The sequence below is a fragment of the Typopeltis vanoorti genome, chromosome 25 (genome assembly GCF_054136105.1).
Source record: "Typopeltis vanoorti isolate ZY-2024b chromosome 25, IOZ_Tvanoo_1.0, whole genome shotgun sequence".
Lineage (NCBI taxonomy): Eukaryota > Metazoa > Arthropoda > Arachnida > Uropygi > Thelyphonidae > Typopeltis > Typopeltis vanoorti.
The window spans coordinates 75,565,901-75,585,324 of NC_143573.1; the positions used below are offsets into that span (position 1 = coordinate 75,565,901).

The 19,424-nt window shown below is 33.7% G+C and overlaps 1 protein-coding gene across 1 annotated transcript in view; it reads right to left on the reverse strand.

Moving 5' to 3' along the window:
- Positions 1–19,424, reverse strand: part of LOC150092856 (sodium/potassium-transporting ATPase subunit beta-like) — an 80,760-nt gene that overhangs the window by 29,613 nt on the left and 31,723 nt on the right. The window contains exon 2 of the mRNA XM_090414318.1: positions 9,725–9,892. The gene's annotated coding sequence lies outside the window, so the exon portion shown is untranslated. The remainder of the gene's footprint in view (positions 1–9,724; positions 9,893–19,424) is intronic.

A 19,424-nucleotide genomic window follows, 5' to 3' on the forward strand; every position in this document is an offset into this window, starting at 1 on the left:
CATCTAGCAGACAGTGGAAAAATTCAGTCAACAAATAAGAAAATCATCGTCTGTCCAATAAGGTAACGAAGTCTAACATTTACGATCATTCATCGATATTTTATTTGGAAATATTCTTGTCTCATTAATGAAAAATAACGCTCTCTTCCCTAAACTTTTATTTTCGAAATCTAAATGTCACAAACGTGACATTTCGATACTCGAAAGTCTTTGATTCCCTATCTCGTACAAAATGTTGACAACAAAAATACAGCTAGTGAAACTGCGCAATTTATATGAGAGGATTTCCATTTGAAGATAGCTTCTCCGCTATCGTCAACAAGTAACATAAGACCCCTGTAATTGAATTTGTCGATTTCAGCATTGCCATACTGTACAATCAAATTTTTGATAGAAGACATGGTGAAGATTAAGTTTATCATTGAGTGAAATGATTCAAGAATAAGTGTTAAGAATTGCATGCGTATTCAATGATGTTTCTAATGATTTAGAAACATTATTTTAAATAATAAACCCAACGGATAAAAATCCAAGTTTGCTTGTTTCTGGGCAATACAGAATAGATTACTATTTTGTTACCAAGCCTACCAACATGAAAATTTCAAACTGCGTTTCATATTCGCGCGAGATTGATAAATGCAGAGCGTTGAGTACTTACTGCCACTTACAGAGTAGGACTACAACAATGCTGTTTTCTTCGAGCAGAGGGACACCGTACGGTTTGCCTCTCGTAGCTTATTGCCTCCCTTAAGTGACAGCCACTCTTTTTTCCCTTTGTATTTTTCTCTACGAACGTCTGGTTGTTTACTGCAAATCCCCAGCTCGCATTTGGAAGATCTGTTAGTCTTCGGCCCATACGTGACCAGAGATTTATTTCTGGAAATGCATGCGGGAGTTTAAGTCCAAACTACTCAGCGCCAAATGTGCATCTCACGAAATTCGGTATGGCAGGATCTTAGCGACATGTTGAGAATGCATAATTTAGGTGACAAGGCAGTGGTAGCGATGATTGGATACGTCAGGAGGTCACATTCGCTCTAAGCACCGGTGAGAAGTAGATAGCAAGGAAATTAGCATTTATGCACGAGACTGTGAGCATAACTGTATACACTATGGGGGGATTAGCTTTCTGTCACCTTGGAGCGTGTTTCCATCATTCCAAATTCCCGTGCCATCCTTTAGAAGGTGAAGTGCAAAATACTTTTAGTATTTTGCACTTCGCAGAGACTCCATTGCAAAACAAGACTAAAGTAAAATAGGATATTTCTGTAGTAGTCTTTCTTTGCTTAGGAGGAAACGTTGAAGAAGATCTTCAGAGAGAGAGGAGGGATAGAGGACAGTCTGTATGTGTAATTCATTTTAAGGAAATTGTGTATCATCACGTGCTGAAAATACCTCTCAAAAGATTTCTCTTTCTCCAGATGAAAAAAAAAATTGCACTTCATACTCTTGAATAAAAATAAACGAGAAACTTTTGTAGTCCTGATCGATTGTCATCTAACTAGTCTGCATGAAGAGATGCGCTGGCTTTACAAAAATGTTCATTTAGAATGTTATAGTTGGAATTTGATCATTTATTATCAGGAAACTAAGTATGCGTCAATACAGTGTCCTAGTTATCGCTTTAGATGAATGTAATAACTGAGAATATGTCCTAGGCATTATATTTTATCTGATCCTCTGTACGTTATTTTCCCAGTGCGCACGTGAATTTGTATTGATTTTGACCTACTTTGGTGCAATGTACAGTTGCATTGCTTTTGAACGTGTGCGTGCATTTTACTACTGTCTCAAGTCTGTTGATTTGTACTATTTTCTTCATTATGCTTTAAAGTACTGTATATTAATTAATGCTTTTTGTAACATGCTCCATCCTGACTGATGGTTTTGTTTTCCATGGAAAATTTCCAAGTTCGCATCTTACATATTTCGAAAACCTACAATACGGGGATCTTTTTTTTTTTTTTTCAAATTTAGAAACAAAACTCAGTGATAACGTAATCAAAATATAAAAATGATAGCCAGTATAGGATCGTGCAGTTTCAATCGTGCAATTTCTGTCACATTTTGTTACCTTTTAAGGACGATTTTCTTTTATTAATATCTCACTGAATAGCATAGATCTAATAAACTACTGAACATAAGCTCCCATATGCTCAGTGATAAATCTATTGTTTTATTCTGTATTGGTTTTAATTCGTATTGAGGCACTCTTAAGTGCCTTAATACGAATTAAATTCCTGAAATAGAAAGAAAAGTTGTTATATGCTTTTAATAGATTAAAAACCAGAATTATAGAGATAAAAAACCCTTCTAACTCCATTTGTGTTATATCACAACTAAAAAGCATCAAATTTTTGTCGCATTTAAAGGATTCACATTCAGGTCATTTCAATTAATCCATGTGCTGTCGCCCGTGTTACGGATTTTACTCTTTTCGGCTATGAAACTTAATTTAGTTTTACGCACCTACCATTGAGGGTGATACATAATATGAGATAATGAGGTTGATACTGGTGACTAACAAAACTAAATGGTATTTTTTCAGCTAACTGTTTGATTTAAATGGTAAGAAACAGTCTCCTCTATTTTACAAGTTGGAAGAAACTTAATTATTATTTTTTTTTTAAATACAAAGTCGTGTATTCTGCAAAAATTACAGTAATACGATTAAGTTCGAACAAAATTTTGGACCAAATTACCAATGGGAAAGAATATTTTTTTTTATTTAAATTACTTATTTTACTCTTAATCATATTGTTTCTATTTTGAGATAGAAAACTTCATCAAGGAGAAATTAGGTGCCATGTCAAAGACGTTACAAGGAATTACTTTCCAACATATTCTCCGATGAGTCAACAATCATTAATGCTGACTGCAGTGTCGTAGATACCAAAAGAAGTGTTCTTTTGAGGAGCTTGACCTCTTTATTTAAAATTGTAGGCATCCAAGCAACTGCATTACAATATGACGGAGATATACTTAAACTCTGGTGTTGATTTTTTTTTTGGTAATAATGCACTGATTGTGAACGCACGCATTAAAACATTAAATTTAATTTTATTTTACGCAACAATGTGTTGTGTTTTATTGTTAAATATTTTTAAGTCAACAGAATGGTCCAGTTGAACTTTATACGATTTTGTGAACTGACTTTTCTCCATCTTCCACAACCAAAAGTATATTTGTTCGCTATTACATACAAGTATCCCCCATTATCTATAAATAAACGTCATGCTGACGTCAGTACCATAAACTGCGTCGGCAGCATATCGATCTTTCCCGAAGGACGGAAGCTGCATTAACAGTTAAGGACATGCACTGAAGAACTGCGGCATTGGGATGAATGCGGATGCCGAGAGAGAAAGAGAGAGAATAAAGAAAATAAAGAATAGCAAAACAGAATCGTTCCATGACAAACAAATGTCAAAGAGGCACAGCGGGCAATTTGAAACAAATGCCTTTCTCATGCATTGCTAAATAGGTTATCGGAAAATTGTGGAAATGTATCCACATTGATTCCTTGCATCCGTTTCATATACGTTTCAATAATATGTCATTTTATCCGATTTACGATTTTAATAGTAGCATTTGCATTTTTTCTCTGAAGTATTTAAACTTCGTCGAAACAAAATAAGCTTTCGAATCAAACTATCATTAATTATATTTAAATAAGAAATAAATAAATATTAATGCATGAATTCAATGATGCACTTCGATAAATTAAATGTATTGGTCTTCTAAGCATTCTTAAAAATGCATCGATAGAATTGCCAGCTCTTTAGGAGATGAGTAATGCCGTAAGCAAATCAGCAGCGCATTAAAAATATTAATAATGCGAATGACCATTTCTTGCTGGCATTCAATTATTGGAAGAATTAATTGTTTATTAAGAAGATCTCTGGGAAAAATATTGGGATAGCACGTGCTAATTTTGTTTGCATTGTTTTAATTTGTGAATTGATTCAAGTGAGAGTAGCTACTACAGTAATTTTTAGATTAGGCTTTGTTGAGTTACGTTAATGATTTCATTTAGTAAAACTTCTAAGGCATTTCCGGCACACACACATCTTTGTCCCCCTACGACCGTTAATTACGTATTATTATTATTACATAACACTTCCAGAGAGTCCAAAGACTCGAGGGAGAGTACCTACTCTACAGCTCTCTGTCTCCACCAACCGCAATTATCTTCATCACCTACACCGCCATCTATCGCCGACCACCACCACTAGTATTTTCACAGACAATAACAAACATCCATGCCCATGGCGGGATTCCAACCCGCAGCCTCTTGGCTGGAGAGCTAACCACTCGGCCAAGCAGGTTAATATATGATAACGCTCATGTCGAAAATTTTACCTACTATAAAATACCCTGACTGACACTAGAAAATCTGAAATTTATCCTTTTTTGTTCAAGCATTTTACAGTAACTCTATATGAGTTAAACAATCCATGCAAGCAAAGTTCAACTTTCCATTTCGAGATGAGGGAAAACGTTTAATATAACTGACTTTCGTAGAACCGTAGAGTATGCGGCCGCGGTTGAAAAGATTCGGGTTCGATTCTCTTTGATGGCACCTTAACGTTTGTAAGAAATAGTATGATTTTTTTCCCTTCACATAAATAGGATTTAACTGCTCTCATAGTGAGATATTGCATTTTTCTTTTCTTAAACAGTCAAATCTTTCTGAAAACATGTAAATGGGACAGCTACAATATTAGGAAGTATAAATGATCCGTCCCGAATGGTGTGAGTCCATTTCTCATCCGTCCGAGACGGGTGGAGTCTCCAGATTATAATCCTCAGGCAATTTAATGTAGCCGACTTGTCATTCATCTGCTGCATCCCTCTAGGGTTAAATATTTTCTGTCTAATAGAACTGTGTTCACGGTGCCGGTTTGCCTGTTCTGAGGGACGGAAAATCCCAGTTTCCGGAAGTAAAAACCCTCGGCCTCCGTATGAGACTGACTAACTCACCATTTGATTGAAAAGATCTGATGAAGGTTCCTCACGTCATACCCTTTGGTCTTTTTAACCAATGGCTCATTTATATCAACTGAGCTACGGAGGCTCATAATGTTCTTAGTGAAGATAAATTATTATGCTCCTAATTGGGAGTATAAATTTAGAGAAAATGTTCAAAAGTAGAACTTAAATTGAAGTATCATGATCAGATCAGGAACTTCATTTTTACTGAAAGGTGAGTAAACAATGAATTTAAAACTGGCTTACTTCCATTGATATATCCAGAGAAGAGAGCTCAACATATCAAAAACTGTGGACTGCGTTGCTAAAGTCCACTACTGAAAGCATATAAAAATGATTAGAATACAGTACAACTATTATCAGTGTTGGAACAGAGACAGATATGAAAGATATTAAAAAAAATATTCTGTACGGCTTTTTAAACTAGAGGTAACAGAATATATCATACCATGATGACACGGGTTTTCTCTAGGGTTACCTACGTATTTTATATCGCAAAGAAAACTAACCGGAAGTAAAACATACAGAGATATTTATTCACGAACGTTTATTTATACAGTCGTTTCCAAGTGTAGTCTAAGGAATAGAAGACCTAGATCTAGACGTTATCTTAGATAAACGGCCAATGAAAAAGAAAAAATAAATGAAAACCTCCTTTAGGAGTTAAAATGTGGGAATCTGGATTTTGGGACCTGAAAATATCAAATCCTAAATAGGAAGTTGCTTCTCCATATAACCACTAACCAACCTTAGTCCAAGATAAACCAATATCAATTAATATGGGTTGATAGTTACTGACAAACTCAGCTATAATTGCTTAACATTAAAATGCTGATTAAGTTAACCATTATTGATATTCGATGTAATTCACTTAACTATCTCCTATTTAGGAATATATATAAAGTATTCTTGTTAAATTCGAGCTCCGAGAAGAGATTTCATCCCATAGGTTTTTGTAAAATGTAAATTATTCTCCAATTTACATTTTACAGAACGTAATAATGCAGACTTAAGCTTTACAGTTATGTTTTCTCTTCTCTATGAAAAAATACTGTTTACTTTCATTTAATGAAACAATTGACAGCTGATAAGAATAAGCATTATTTCTTATACTATCGATTTTTTTTGTCAACAGTGTTATTAAATATTTGCATATTCCATGAATAAACCAGTTGAAACGGTTTATAAATCTTTCAGTTTAAATGGATTCACGTGAGTGTTTGCTCTTCATAAATTATTTATATTCAGACGATGTTTAACATCTACTAGACGTGAAAGTAATATAAATAATATGCTATTTACCAAGTAAACACACACACACACAAAGAAAATGCCTACTTGGAAGGAAAGTGAGTGAAGTTTGTAAAGTTCTTCAGAGGCTGATTGGTCAATTTTCTGAGGATCGTCAAATGTTTTGGCCCTATTCTTATTAACTCTACGGGAGAGAAAGAAGCGAAACGATCCATCATCCCACATCCGATAAAACGTCATGATACTGTGAAAAAGCAAACAACATGGGCTAGACGGGACATACTCTTGAGCTATATTTTATGGAAAGCGCAGATATTTTGGACATGTAAAGTTATCTAGCCCTGTCAACGGGATGAACAAAAAAAATTCTTAGCGATCCTCTCACCTCAGGCTATGCAACTTATTAAATATTTACCTACCCTCTAAATTCAACTTTGTCATAATTTATTTGTATTTGTGATGTCACTGGAGGGCTTTCCTACCCGAATGCTTTATTTTCAAGGGAAAATGGATGGGTATAATTTTCATCAAGTCCAACAGCGGCCATCTCGACTTTCTGATCTTTTTGACTTAATGATATAAAGGTGTACATTCTAATAACTTCTATTTGCACCACTTCAAACACTATCAGAGAAGTCTGCAAATAGTCATTTGCTTTGCTTATAGGAAAATCAATCAATGGATCTCTTGAATAAAAATAAACAGAGTTAGATAAACTATTTGTGATAACTGCAAAGTCCGAATCAACTGAGTATCAGGAAGCTTTTAAAAAGGTAGAAGGCGATTAATGCATTCGCTTTTTACCGTTGTTATCAACACAGAATAAAGAGAAGGTTAACTTTTTTATAGTCTTCTCCTGAACAAATTTCATAGCACGATGATCCTTTCGCTGTGTCTATCGTTCTTGCTTCATAGAGTATTTATATTATATATTCAAAATGTCATATAAAATTCTGTTCAGTGTTTTCTAGTGAGCAGTAGCATCCATTATAAAAACTATAATTTATCCATGTCATTATATAAACTTGAAAACCTGAATTACATCAGTCTTATAGATAGAAAAGCAGATGGATAAATTAAATAAGCTGACGATAAATTAGATGTTTCATTTTATGTCGAGTCCATACACGAGAGGTTGGTTGATCAACCTATCATACATTAGTACCGTGTATGGGTGGATACGACTAATGCTAAAAATAGACTTGATTAATCTAGTAGGATGAGTATACTCTGTTATTTAAGCATATTATTTAGCCTTTTAATCACCATTCAATTCATTTAAATAATGGCAGAAAAGATGAGATGTTAGATATACTACTAATACGTTAAGGTTTTGCAGCATGCTTTAATACCATTCGTTTGGTTTCGGTGATTCTACAATTAATTACGTACAAAATTATGACAGGCTTTCATCTTCGGTAACAAAGATATCCTCCAGTTGAAATTATGTTCCAATTCCATCTAGGACGAGAAGAATCTGAAAGTGAGTTAGCCGATCTTGTATGAAATTTTTCCTCCATGAACTTTTCATTCATTCCGAAAGACAGACAAACCGGCGAGAGACCAGATGAAATTTATAGCAATGACAAACTATGTAGATAAGATTAACTGTCCTATCACAGAGTTGATTAATTAGGTTTATATGAAGGCAGCAACTTTGTTGTGACAGGCCATTGAATCTAACACGTAAGCGAAGAAGGAGATCAGATAAACTATGATGTAATGACACAGCATTATTTTCCTAATTAACTTTTATAGTTATATGAAAGCTTTCGCTTCTTGAAAAAAATTACGGTTTTAATTTATTTAATACAAAACATTACAGTTCTGCTATTTTTATATCATCCTAACACATCAGAAGTTCCAAGATCTATAATATGAAAGTGCCGTGTTTGGGGGGTGGGGATTGCCTCTTGCTTCGTTATTCTTTTCTGTGCATCGTCCTTTTTAAACTTGTGTATAAAATGATATATGATTACTGCACGTCATTATATACACTAACGACACCAGAGATTATCGTTACATACAGGTATGAAAAATAATTAATTTGAATATTTATAATTTGAATATTAACGTAATCCATTAAGGTATAAGAAACAATATTTAATACTCATTCCATAAACAAAAACAGCTGTCACCTCATGTTTTACAGAAAAACCTAACCAATCTATTAAAACTAAATGGTTTTTCCCCTTGACTTCAATTCCATCTTGTTCCGTTACTAGTTTTCATTCAGTAACCCTTCCTCATAACCACATACTGCTTTTTATGTCTCCCTATTTTAACACACCATATCACACTCTTCAGTTACATCTGCATATCTTCTACTCGTACACGCAGGCTCCGACTGCTAGCAGCGATATATCTAATGTAACAGACGAAGGAACATATATAGCTAAGTGAATAATTCAAATGTTAAATTAATTATTATTGTTCTTTGAAAGTAACATTACTTGTGTCGTATGGAAATCGATACTGGTCGTTAGGTTTACTGAAAATGCTGATTTGGCTAAGATCATTAATTGATCTCCAGTTGCTCAACCTTAAGACTGTTCAGATCACAACTTTATGAAAGTAACTTAATTTTGTTCTTTGATCTGCCGAATTACGACTAACTCTTTTCTCTTGCTCGAAGAGTCTTCGCAAGCTGAGCTGTTATATACGAAACTCTCTTCGCCGAGCTTCCTCCGTTTCAGTTACGCTTCTGAAAATGCGGTCAAAATATTCGTTGCGCTTATCGTGAAGCGCACACCCCGGAGCCGGAATGGGTTATTATTATGCCTATCTGCAAACCGGACTCACACCTTGCTATCGCCTTGACTACAGAAGCTAGTCGAAGCATTAATCACAATTACCTAATGACGACAAATCCATATCCTGCTGCGCATCCCCGCGAGCTATTAGATAAACATGTCCTAGTGATGACTGCTACATTAATAAACATGTTTGCTCACAGTTCATACAGCCGTCCGATGCAGGCTAAACAGCTATGATGGGGATGCTGTTATTGAAAAGCAGCAAGTATTGACATTTGAGAGAGAGAGAGAGAGAGAGAAATGGCATGTGCAGCATATAAATAAAACATTGGCCCCCATATTCCATCAGAGAAGAATGTTAATATATTATACTATGGGATGCACATTGCAATTTTTCAAAACACACCTCGAAGAAGAAACTTTAATGAAAAGAAAGAAGGGGAAATGATAAGGAAGAATAAAAATGAAGCAGAAATTATGAGGAAGAATAAAAAGGGAAGAGAAATTATGAGGAAGAATATAGGAGAGGGAAATCACGAGGAAGAATAAAAAGGAAAAAGAAATTACGAGGAAGGAAAAAAGGAAGAGAAAATGGATGATGAAGAATACAGCAGAGGAATAAATGGCCGCAGATGAGTTGGAAATTATTACTAAAAAAAGTATAGGAAATAAATCATATATTACTATCAGAGATTTCTCTTTTGATGAAAACTCATGACACTTACCACTTTAGCGGGATTTTAATAAGAGACGCTTCGCATGAACAATACGGTGCGAACACAATATTTTCTCATTAAGTAGGATATTGTCTGATGTTTTACAATGATTTTACTGCACTGCTTAAAGTCCATTGTTCACCATGCATTCAGAGATCGTAGTTTCCTCAGAGTATCCTGTAAGAAAATGAGAAAACAATTGATGAGATAATATACGCTCTTTATTTAAAACATATATTTTACTATTAAAGAAATAGTTGGCATATGTTGCATCGTGTATGTAACATATGTTGTATTTAAAGAAGTAACTGATTCTTGTTTTAATTCATATCCAACAACTTTATAAATATTCATTTACATATCCAAAAGGTTGCCCAATTCATTTAAAAGGTGTAAACGCATATTTAAATATTTTCTAAATATGCAAATAAATACTAAATGGTTGACACACGTACGCACAAAGTTGTTAAATATACATTTTTTTAAATTTTCATCAGCATTTAAAATTACTTGACAATCGTAATTTTAAAATAAAAAAAACTAATTATAAATTCTTTCAGGATACATTGAAATCTATAAAACGTATTTAATGATCAAATAACACTACAATGTTTGGCTTTTCTAAGGGTATAAGATAGTCGTTTATATTAAATTTACTTTCTGTATCGTGCATTTTAAACTTACATATTGACACTTCGCAAAATTTCAAACTATTATTGCTCGAAATATCATTACGTCAACTTCAGAAACAAAAGTGCTTTAATGCGCCTATTGTGGGTCTGATTTGTAGTCGAAAGACAATTATGTTATAATTTTCAAAACAAGACTCTGCTATGTAACATAAGCATCTGGTAGCGTTAATTTGTTTCACAAACTCTCTCTCTTCTGTGGCAGCTGTTGCATCTTTATTTGAATCTCCATATTTCAAAAGAGTTTTCCTTTAAAATTACTTCTTACAATGATTCTGGTTTCATTCGATTCCAAATTAATTCTAACTCCTTCAATCAGCATATTGTTTCCAGATACGCTTTGTCTATTCTATTCTTTATGCTTTCATTCATTGCTATTGATTCACAATAAGTCTTTTGTGTTATCCACTGACTTTCACTCTTCATCTTACAATTCTTGTTTCAAATATTACAATTTTCCAGTCATTCATTTTTAAGAGTAATTCTTCGCACCATTCTTTAACACTTCGGCTTGAACAGGAATGAATTATGTGTCATTATTATTAAAACTAATTCACAGGAATGCCGAAGAAGTTATTTATTATAACATATTGAAGTACGTATTGAGACTTCCTCCGTTATAGACGTACTTATAGATAGTAAGTTGTCATACTTGACCTATACTGATATATAAGGCAAACGGATACACCTCTACAGTCGACTGTACATTCTGTGTAGTGTCATCAGCATGCGCGTAAAGTACTTCGAAAAGGACGTCGAACGAAGTATTATGATATGACGTCATATCAATAGCTCTTTAATTGGTAAACGAGAGCATTCTTTTTATTCTTCTTACAGCTATATTTAGAAGAATAACTATCATTCACTTAGGAGAGGAAGAAAAAGAAATTCCATAAAGCGACTAGATATGCATAAAATTTATCATTTGATGATCAAAGACAAGATATTAGCCAAATAAATATTTGGCTAATATCAATTGTTAATTTGATATAACATTTCTGCTCCTGAGCTTGGTGCATTTGAGGAATTACAGACATAAAAATTAATAAAAAATATTCGTTTCAAAAAATAAATATATTGAAATATGTTCAATATATTCAATCAAAATAAATAAATAGAAGCGGACATTGAGGTCAGTTCAAGTTAGCTAATAAACGCGCTGATTCTAACACGGATAAATTTCGAACACAATTGCAACGGCAATTGATGCTTCCTCGGATCCTGTTCATAAACCTGCTACAATCATAACAGAGATCCATTTCGTATGTAAACTAATAACATCTTATCATACGACACGTAGTTATTTTCTGTTATAATATTCTCAGCGTAATCCATTACATATAGATTAGATGAGACCGATCTGTTTAGGCTAATTAACGCAAAATGTCACAATGCAAATGATCATCTTCTATTAGAGTTCTAGAAAATTAGTATTTCGTCTCATCCTAATAGATTCAATTAAGGTTTCAGCGTTTTGCCTCGGATAGAGGAACGTAAAGAAATAAAATGCAGCTGTCAATTAACTGGCAATAGATAAAGTTTTCTTGATGAAGACTATTATCTATTAGATAGATAAGATGTTACGTTAATAGAGCCTTGTTTGACATTCACGTTAGCATTTTCTAACAAAGTCTTATTTCCATTTAAGTAACAGCTGTTGCATTTTTAACAGAGACACCGAAACAAACGTTTAGAAGAATTTCCTGTAATGAAAACACGAGCATCGAGAATATTTAAATAAAAACTGAAAATTAATAGACAGAAAGTATTATTCCAGTTATTTAATGGTAAGCTTCGTTTTTTTTTCTCTTCTCGTTATCATGAATGTACAAGATTAATAACAGAATAAAAACTAAAATACTTGGAGGAATGAAATGGCAAAAATGATTGGCTTATCTAATTCTGGGTCCGCAGGCAGCATCGATGTTCTGTAGTAAATTTTCACTCTTTCTTGGGAGAAAAATGGCATTAAAACTTTTTCGATTAAGTTTTAGCATTTTAATCCTTTTATATAATAAAATTGCGTTTGTCTATTTGACTATAGCGGGTATTATTCTTCCATGTTTCTTTAGCTTCTTTTGACGCTACCATGAAAACTACAAGTTTACTTCGTCCGAAATGGTTGCATCTGCAGTTCAATGGTAAAGTGCTCCCCCAGCAGGCTGAATATCATAGAATTAATACAGCATTCGCTGGTATATTTGAACTACAATAATTACACATTCATGACAAATTGTGCATAACTGAACAGTAGTGTCGAACATTCAACATATAATAGTTCAAGATCCATCGTTCTGATCAGAACTCTAGTTAATCGGCTAATAAAATATTTCAAAATCGAATCAGAAAAAGAAAATAAAAGAAAAAAAAATTCAAAAATCAACGAGAAAAATCATTTCTGAAATTCTATCTATCCCAAATGTTCAAAAATTATAATCTGAAAATCAATCAGCTGGTACGGAATTTGAGAGTAAACTCAATTAAATACGCATAATAAAACTGCTTAATGAAATCTCTTAACACACACACACATGCATTTCGATCAATGAAGAGTGTGATGATCCAGTCAAATAAATGAAAGGAAATGGAACGTTACAGATGAGAGTTGCAATTCAAAAATCCATTTACAAAGAGCGGAGATCATTTTCCAGTGCGGAAAACTTCAATTCAGATGAATGAAGCAAAATATTCTCTCTTGACCTAGATTAACTGACATCGACAGGACGGAGGAACAAATCGGTAGGCGATTCAACAAAAAAAAAAAAAAAAAGAAAGAAAGAAAAGAACCTCATTCCAAGTTACTAAAGCATCGACCATAACCAGATTAAAACAAGCAACAAAAAACTCATTCGAGTTTATTAGATAATGAGATTCTATCTACATTACTTTCGGTAATCATGAGGTTAACTGTGAAAAAACGATGTCATACATTAGCGTTGCTGAAGGGCAAGACATCGAACAAAAACAGCGACGTACTTAAGAGCAACGCAGATGAGAAAACGGAGAAAATAATCTTCATATTTCAGGATAACTACTTTGAGTGGCGATCTCTTATTGGTCTCATTGATCTCACCGAGTGGCAATTTTAATTAGCACCACGGGACGCAGAGGTGCCGGTAAAGCGAATCAGTACAGTTCGCCAACAGGAAAGGAGGATCGTAACGGACGCTACAAACACTTCACAGCAGAACTGCATCATCTCTGTGCACCTCTCACCCTGCAACGCCTAAGGGGTTAAGTATGCAAAAGCGGTTCCAAGGACAAGAAAAGACTGCCTGGAAAGATGTAAGAAAAAGAAGGAAAAGTATGGGGAAGAGCAAATGTGGGTCGCGCGGGTGCATTCAAACTTATTTAGCTGTGGTGAAAGGGGACACATCACAGTCCCGATTCTGCCGCCGCCTCTCACAGAGGCAGTTCGGCCAAAGTAAGCCCTGGAGAAATGGCTTTCCATCTCCTCAGTTCTGGCACTCGTGCTCCGGTAATTGAAGCATTAGATTTCCGTCTGAGCACAGAGCTCCGTAAATTGTCCCTACGCTGCCTTTATGCTGTTAGGCCGGAAGGGGTCGTAGAATATTGCCTTCAATTCGTGAAGCAACTACGGCCAATCATAGTTATGGGAATTGGCGTAAATTTTTAAGATACTTCAGACTATGCTTTTAAACGATACAAGTGCAGGCGAAAGGGTTGTTCGGGATTATAACTACGCCTAACGGCCGTGTGAAATATACATAATGATTTCATTCAAGCCATCGCTCTCTCTCTCTCTCTCTCTCTCTCACGCTATCAGTCAGTCATCATATAAAAAAAAGCCGTGAACGTCTTAGAAATTTCATTGCAGGGACTTTTATAGACACTAGAAAGGGAGGTCAAGCGAAAACAACCATCGATCTTCTTATTTTACTCATAAATATTTAGCTGTTCAATTTGCATCTCTTTCTTGAGTGATTTCGTGAGAACAAAATTTTATTATGTATTACGCTGCCCTTCTCTTAGAGTTCGATAGCTAAATGCCTTTGGGATTTTCTGTCTGCATATAATGTTTAATCCATTCCTTCAGCGTTTTACGACAGAGTTGTGCATCTGGAGTCATATCTTTCTCCTAAACTTTCATTCATGGAAAGAATGTCGTCTGTTTACCTTTTTCCTTGGTATTAAAGGATTAGATTAGTTAATGATGTAATGTACATTGTCTTCATCATAACCGTTGCAAGATAATATCCAATGACTGGAGTGATGGGTTTCTGTATATATTATTTACGACCCAGCGAAAAGTGTTTTATGTTACCGATTTTTTAAATATCTAAATTATAATATGAATTGTAAGAGTAGAACTCAACGCATTTTCAACTTAGTAAAGTATTGTGCACTAAGCCAAAAGGAAAGTCAGACAATAGACATTATATAAACGCTAGTGAATGGGTGTTTACAGATGGGACTTCATGGGAGTTACTGATGCTAAGTAAATGTTTAATAACTCTTCATTAATAGAATATTGGGCCCAAATATTCTTCCTTCAAAGCTTATTAACATTAGGATGTAAATAACGTCGAAAACCATGCGAATATGGAGTCCTACATAATGCACTTTAAGCATAAATATTTATTATCCAACGTAAGAGAAAAGTAAAATTGTTATTAATGCTTAGCAAAATGAAAATATTGAAAATGAAAAACGGGTCTTTCTTCAAAGATTCCTTTATTCTTTCTAATTGTTTTATTCATATTTAACAAATAAAAGGTATTTTTGATCGTGTACTGTACAGTAACTATTTTTAATATTATAATCTTGTAAACAATACTAATTTTATATTATATAAAAATATTATAATTAGCATCTGCAAATACAATAACTTACCAGTAAATAAAAATAATTCGAATAATTATGCATAAATGATATATGTCCACATTAGCGACATATTGCAGTAAACTGCAATTGCATGCATGAACATTGATTGCTTGTTGCTGATGTTAGCTGCATTAGGAAGTAACTTGTTAGCAGCGTACTGCAGTGTATTTAGTTTCTGGATTTTTATTCTTGTTTGCCGATTTGCATTTATAATTCTAATCATGAGATGGTTCTGTTAATGTGTTTGGTGTCTATTGTCACTGCATAAACAGGGTTGCCTTTTCAAGATGTAGTCTCCCTCTGTCATACAAAAAAATGAATTAATTAAAATAAGCAGCGCCTTTCAAAATAAAACGACAAATGAAAGATACAAATAAACAGTTTTAGGTGTTTTTATGAAAATACGTAAGCATCTATTACTTTGCTTTATCTCCTGTTGAAAAACAATTACTCATCGTAATTACGTGACAAAAAAGTATAAAATCGTTCCAAAAATAAGGGAAAACGTTAAATAAAAATGTCATAAGGAAAATTATGTATTTTTTTGCTATTAAAATTATAGATTAATTCCGGAATTTGTTTTAAGGCTTTGTCTGCAACTTACTGTTGTAATTCTCATGAAGAGCAGAAACGAGATAAAAAAAAAAGAGCAAACTGTTTTTTTATACACAAATATGGAAAAGCAATGCTATTGTCGGTATCACCACAGTCTGTCATCTCGTTACAAACGAGATAGCTCACAGGAAAATAAAAAAGTGCGTAGGAGGTTGGACTTTGTTACTTAACATATATTTTCGAGTTTTATTTTAATAAAAAAGTTAATATATTGCGCGTAATAATATTATTGTGCAGGTTTATTCAAAGGTTATAAGAATGGATCATTTATATTTTATTTAATTAGCCCATCTGACTCTTGATTCAATTCTTACTCTTTTGGTTAGTATTTCCATTTGCACGCTTCAGATAGCCACCTATCTGGTTAAAAAAGAAAAAGAAAACGGATACCATCAGCAGGCATTAACATTTGTTAGATTTTTTAGATAGCAAAATATGACTAAAATAAAGGGAAATAATAAGAACGCTAAATTCCTATAAATGTTATGCGATTTTTTTTTAATTTTTCAGATAAAACAAAGTTTAAAAATAATTCTACAAATTAAATATTTTTTGTAATCTTCAACCTTTTAATACATCTCGGACGTAACATGAAGCTAAAGAAATTAAGAATTCTATCCGATTAATCACAGCACGAAAAAAGGAAATCATCCCAGTCAATTTAAGATGTAGAAGCGAACGGTTTCATTTATCTACAGAGTCCAACTCCTAGCTAAAAAGATGCACTTGTTTTGTTCTGAATTCAGTAGGCATTTACTCACCTGGTCAATAGACATAAGCCTTGATAAAGGGAAAAAGAAATCAAGTCAACCATAGTCGAGACATTTTTTTCACCATTTTATTTCTAAAAGACTAGACGCACTTCACACCTATCTCAAATCCTATTGGATACTTAAGACTTACAAATCAAGGATAGGGACTTCCTATTTAATTAAAACGTTCTGTGTTAGTCTCTGTGTGAGATCCATCTGTGGGAGGTACATAAATCGAATTATACAACTTCAGTGGAAAAATAGAATACAATAAGGAATATAATACACCCGAATGAAGGTAACTTTAAGATGAGGTAACAGGCTACTATAAGAAAACAAGTTGATGATATAGCTGTTCACGAGTATAACACAAATCCATATGTGTAATCAAGGACATGTCACATCGGCTACTTGAGAAGTACACACGTTCGACAGAGATGCACAGTATAATTCGATATTCACTTGTCTATATCTATCTATGATCATTTGAGATAAGTTATTTCTGAAATGTAACTGATTTTTCTATCATTTAGAAATGTATGAAGACTGACTCTCAGAGACCACTAGCAGATACAAGATGAGAACCAAGGACGCTCTTTTCGTCCATTACTTTATAATATTTTGGAAGTATATGACGAGCTAATAGAATTAAGTGAGAATAGTAACAGATATTAAATTAAATCAAAAAGATTTTGAATCCTTGTGTTTGATTCTCATATCTAAAATCGAGTTAACGTAGTAAGGTTTTGTAAAAGAAAAATATTATATTTAAAACCATCTATAGATTCTTTAAATTGTCTGACATGCTTCATGAATGAAGGAATCGCCAACAATTTATCAGAAATCTTAGTAATTTCTCCAGAATGAACCTACTTTAGTAAAACAAAGTGCAGCGGTTGATAACATATATGGTAAAGCAAATAGGTATTTATGTTTTCAAAAGCAACTTTTAGACCTTTTCTATAACTATGTAATTTGTAATTCTAAGAAAGTTTTGATTTAAACACAGTGAACCCGACTCTTTAAATTTTCGTACGATGTTAAAAAATTAATATTATTATATTATTATTAATTCTAGCTCGGAAATCTATCTCAATAATAATAAAGATATAAATTCCATTGAATTACATGACAAACTCATTTTAAAAGGTTTTATAAATATTACCAACGTTCATTCCACAGCCCAGACCATAATCCACGAAACATAAGAAATGGTTTGTCTGACATACAAGGGATTATACGTAGCTTTTCGTAATGTTAAGATATTCTGCGGTAGAGATAGCTGGATGGGAAGCGAGCATCACTCTTATTGTTTAGTCTGAATTTCTTGCCTGGATAAATTAGGAGTAATTTATCCAGGATTCTCATAGACACTTCGAAAATATTTTTTAACGAGAAAAGTCGAGTTTTTCATCAATCAGCATAGTTAACCTACCACATACAATAAACGATGGTTCTCAGGGTTAGTTACTTGGTTGTAATTAGCCAACCCGGTTTTCACTTCAACTTTCGATATCCGATTAGCCACGAGGCAAATACGGTCATGATTCTACATTTTCTTTACGATTTTCTGCTTTATCTGGATTGATTATGAAACTTTTTGACAAAAGACACTGCTTTTGAGTATGTCTTCACAGCTGCTCTTCACAGTTCAATATTTTTGGTGGAATTTAGAAATTTCAAATCTTATTTAGGGATTTTGAGTTTTAAGATTTTCGGTTCAGATTCGCACATGGAAAGAATAAATTTATTTAGCTTTTGGAATTCTCACTGTAAAAAGATGCTGCTGTAAACCATGTGCTCCACCTAGTTAACAGAATCGCGTGATATCGAATTTTTTTTTTTTTTTTGTAATGCTGTACTTGCAGCGTAGATTTCACCAACACCTTCTTAACGTTTATAAAAGTAAGCTGTCAACAGCAGGAAGCGCAAGCCCTACTACTTTTACGATGCAGCTAAAACCATGTGCTAGACATGTTACACGAAAACGAGTCGACTCCTTCGAAAGACTTCCCTACTTTGATCATGTAGGCGGCAGCATCTGACACAAGAACCAGCACTTTACTGTTAGCAGTCACAAATCTCGCTACACTTGAATGGGTTGTCCTTGTCAACATCCTGCAGTCCAGCAGGTGAGATTTTCGAGAATCCTGTATAGAAAGAGTTTTTCTATCAACTACGTTAGATACATATCTGCCATCTGCTCCGGAATCGTCAGTATATCGTGTGCCGGAAAAAATATACGAAAAGCATCAATAGGAATCAATAGGAAAAAACGAGTTAAGTATTTTCTTCCATATTTATTAAAAAAAAAAAAAGGTTTTGTTTGATAGTTCATGGGTGTAATGTCATTCGTAGTATTTTACACAGTTTATCAACGTATTTTTTCTGTTGGAAATAATCATGCGATTTATATTTTCTTATAATTATGTATCATGTAGTTTTAACATTTCCTGAAAGTAGCATAAGTGGAATAAAAGGCATGCCAATTAAACGTTCCACAGCATAAAATGACAATTAATTTGAGACAATCAGCTCGTAGAACAAATGTTACCATCAGAGTACTATTCTGTATCATGTTTCGTTGATATGAATGGACGTGATGCAATGTTTCCATAGGTAACCATAAGTTCCTTATTTCGTTAGCTTCCAAATATTTTATATTTCAAATATTCAATTTAAGCTAAAAAAGTCGTTTTAAATTGTAAAACATAGGTGATAACTTATCACGTCAAAGGCCACCTGAAATATATTTCGTGAAGGTTTTAATTTAATGTCATGGGAGTATCCATGTATGTAACGTCTATT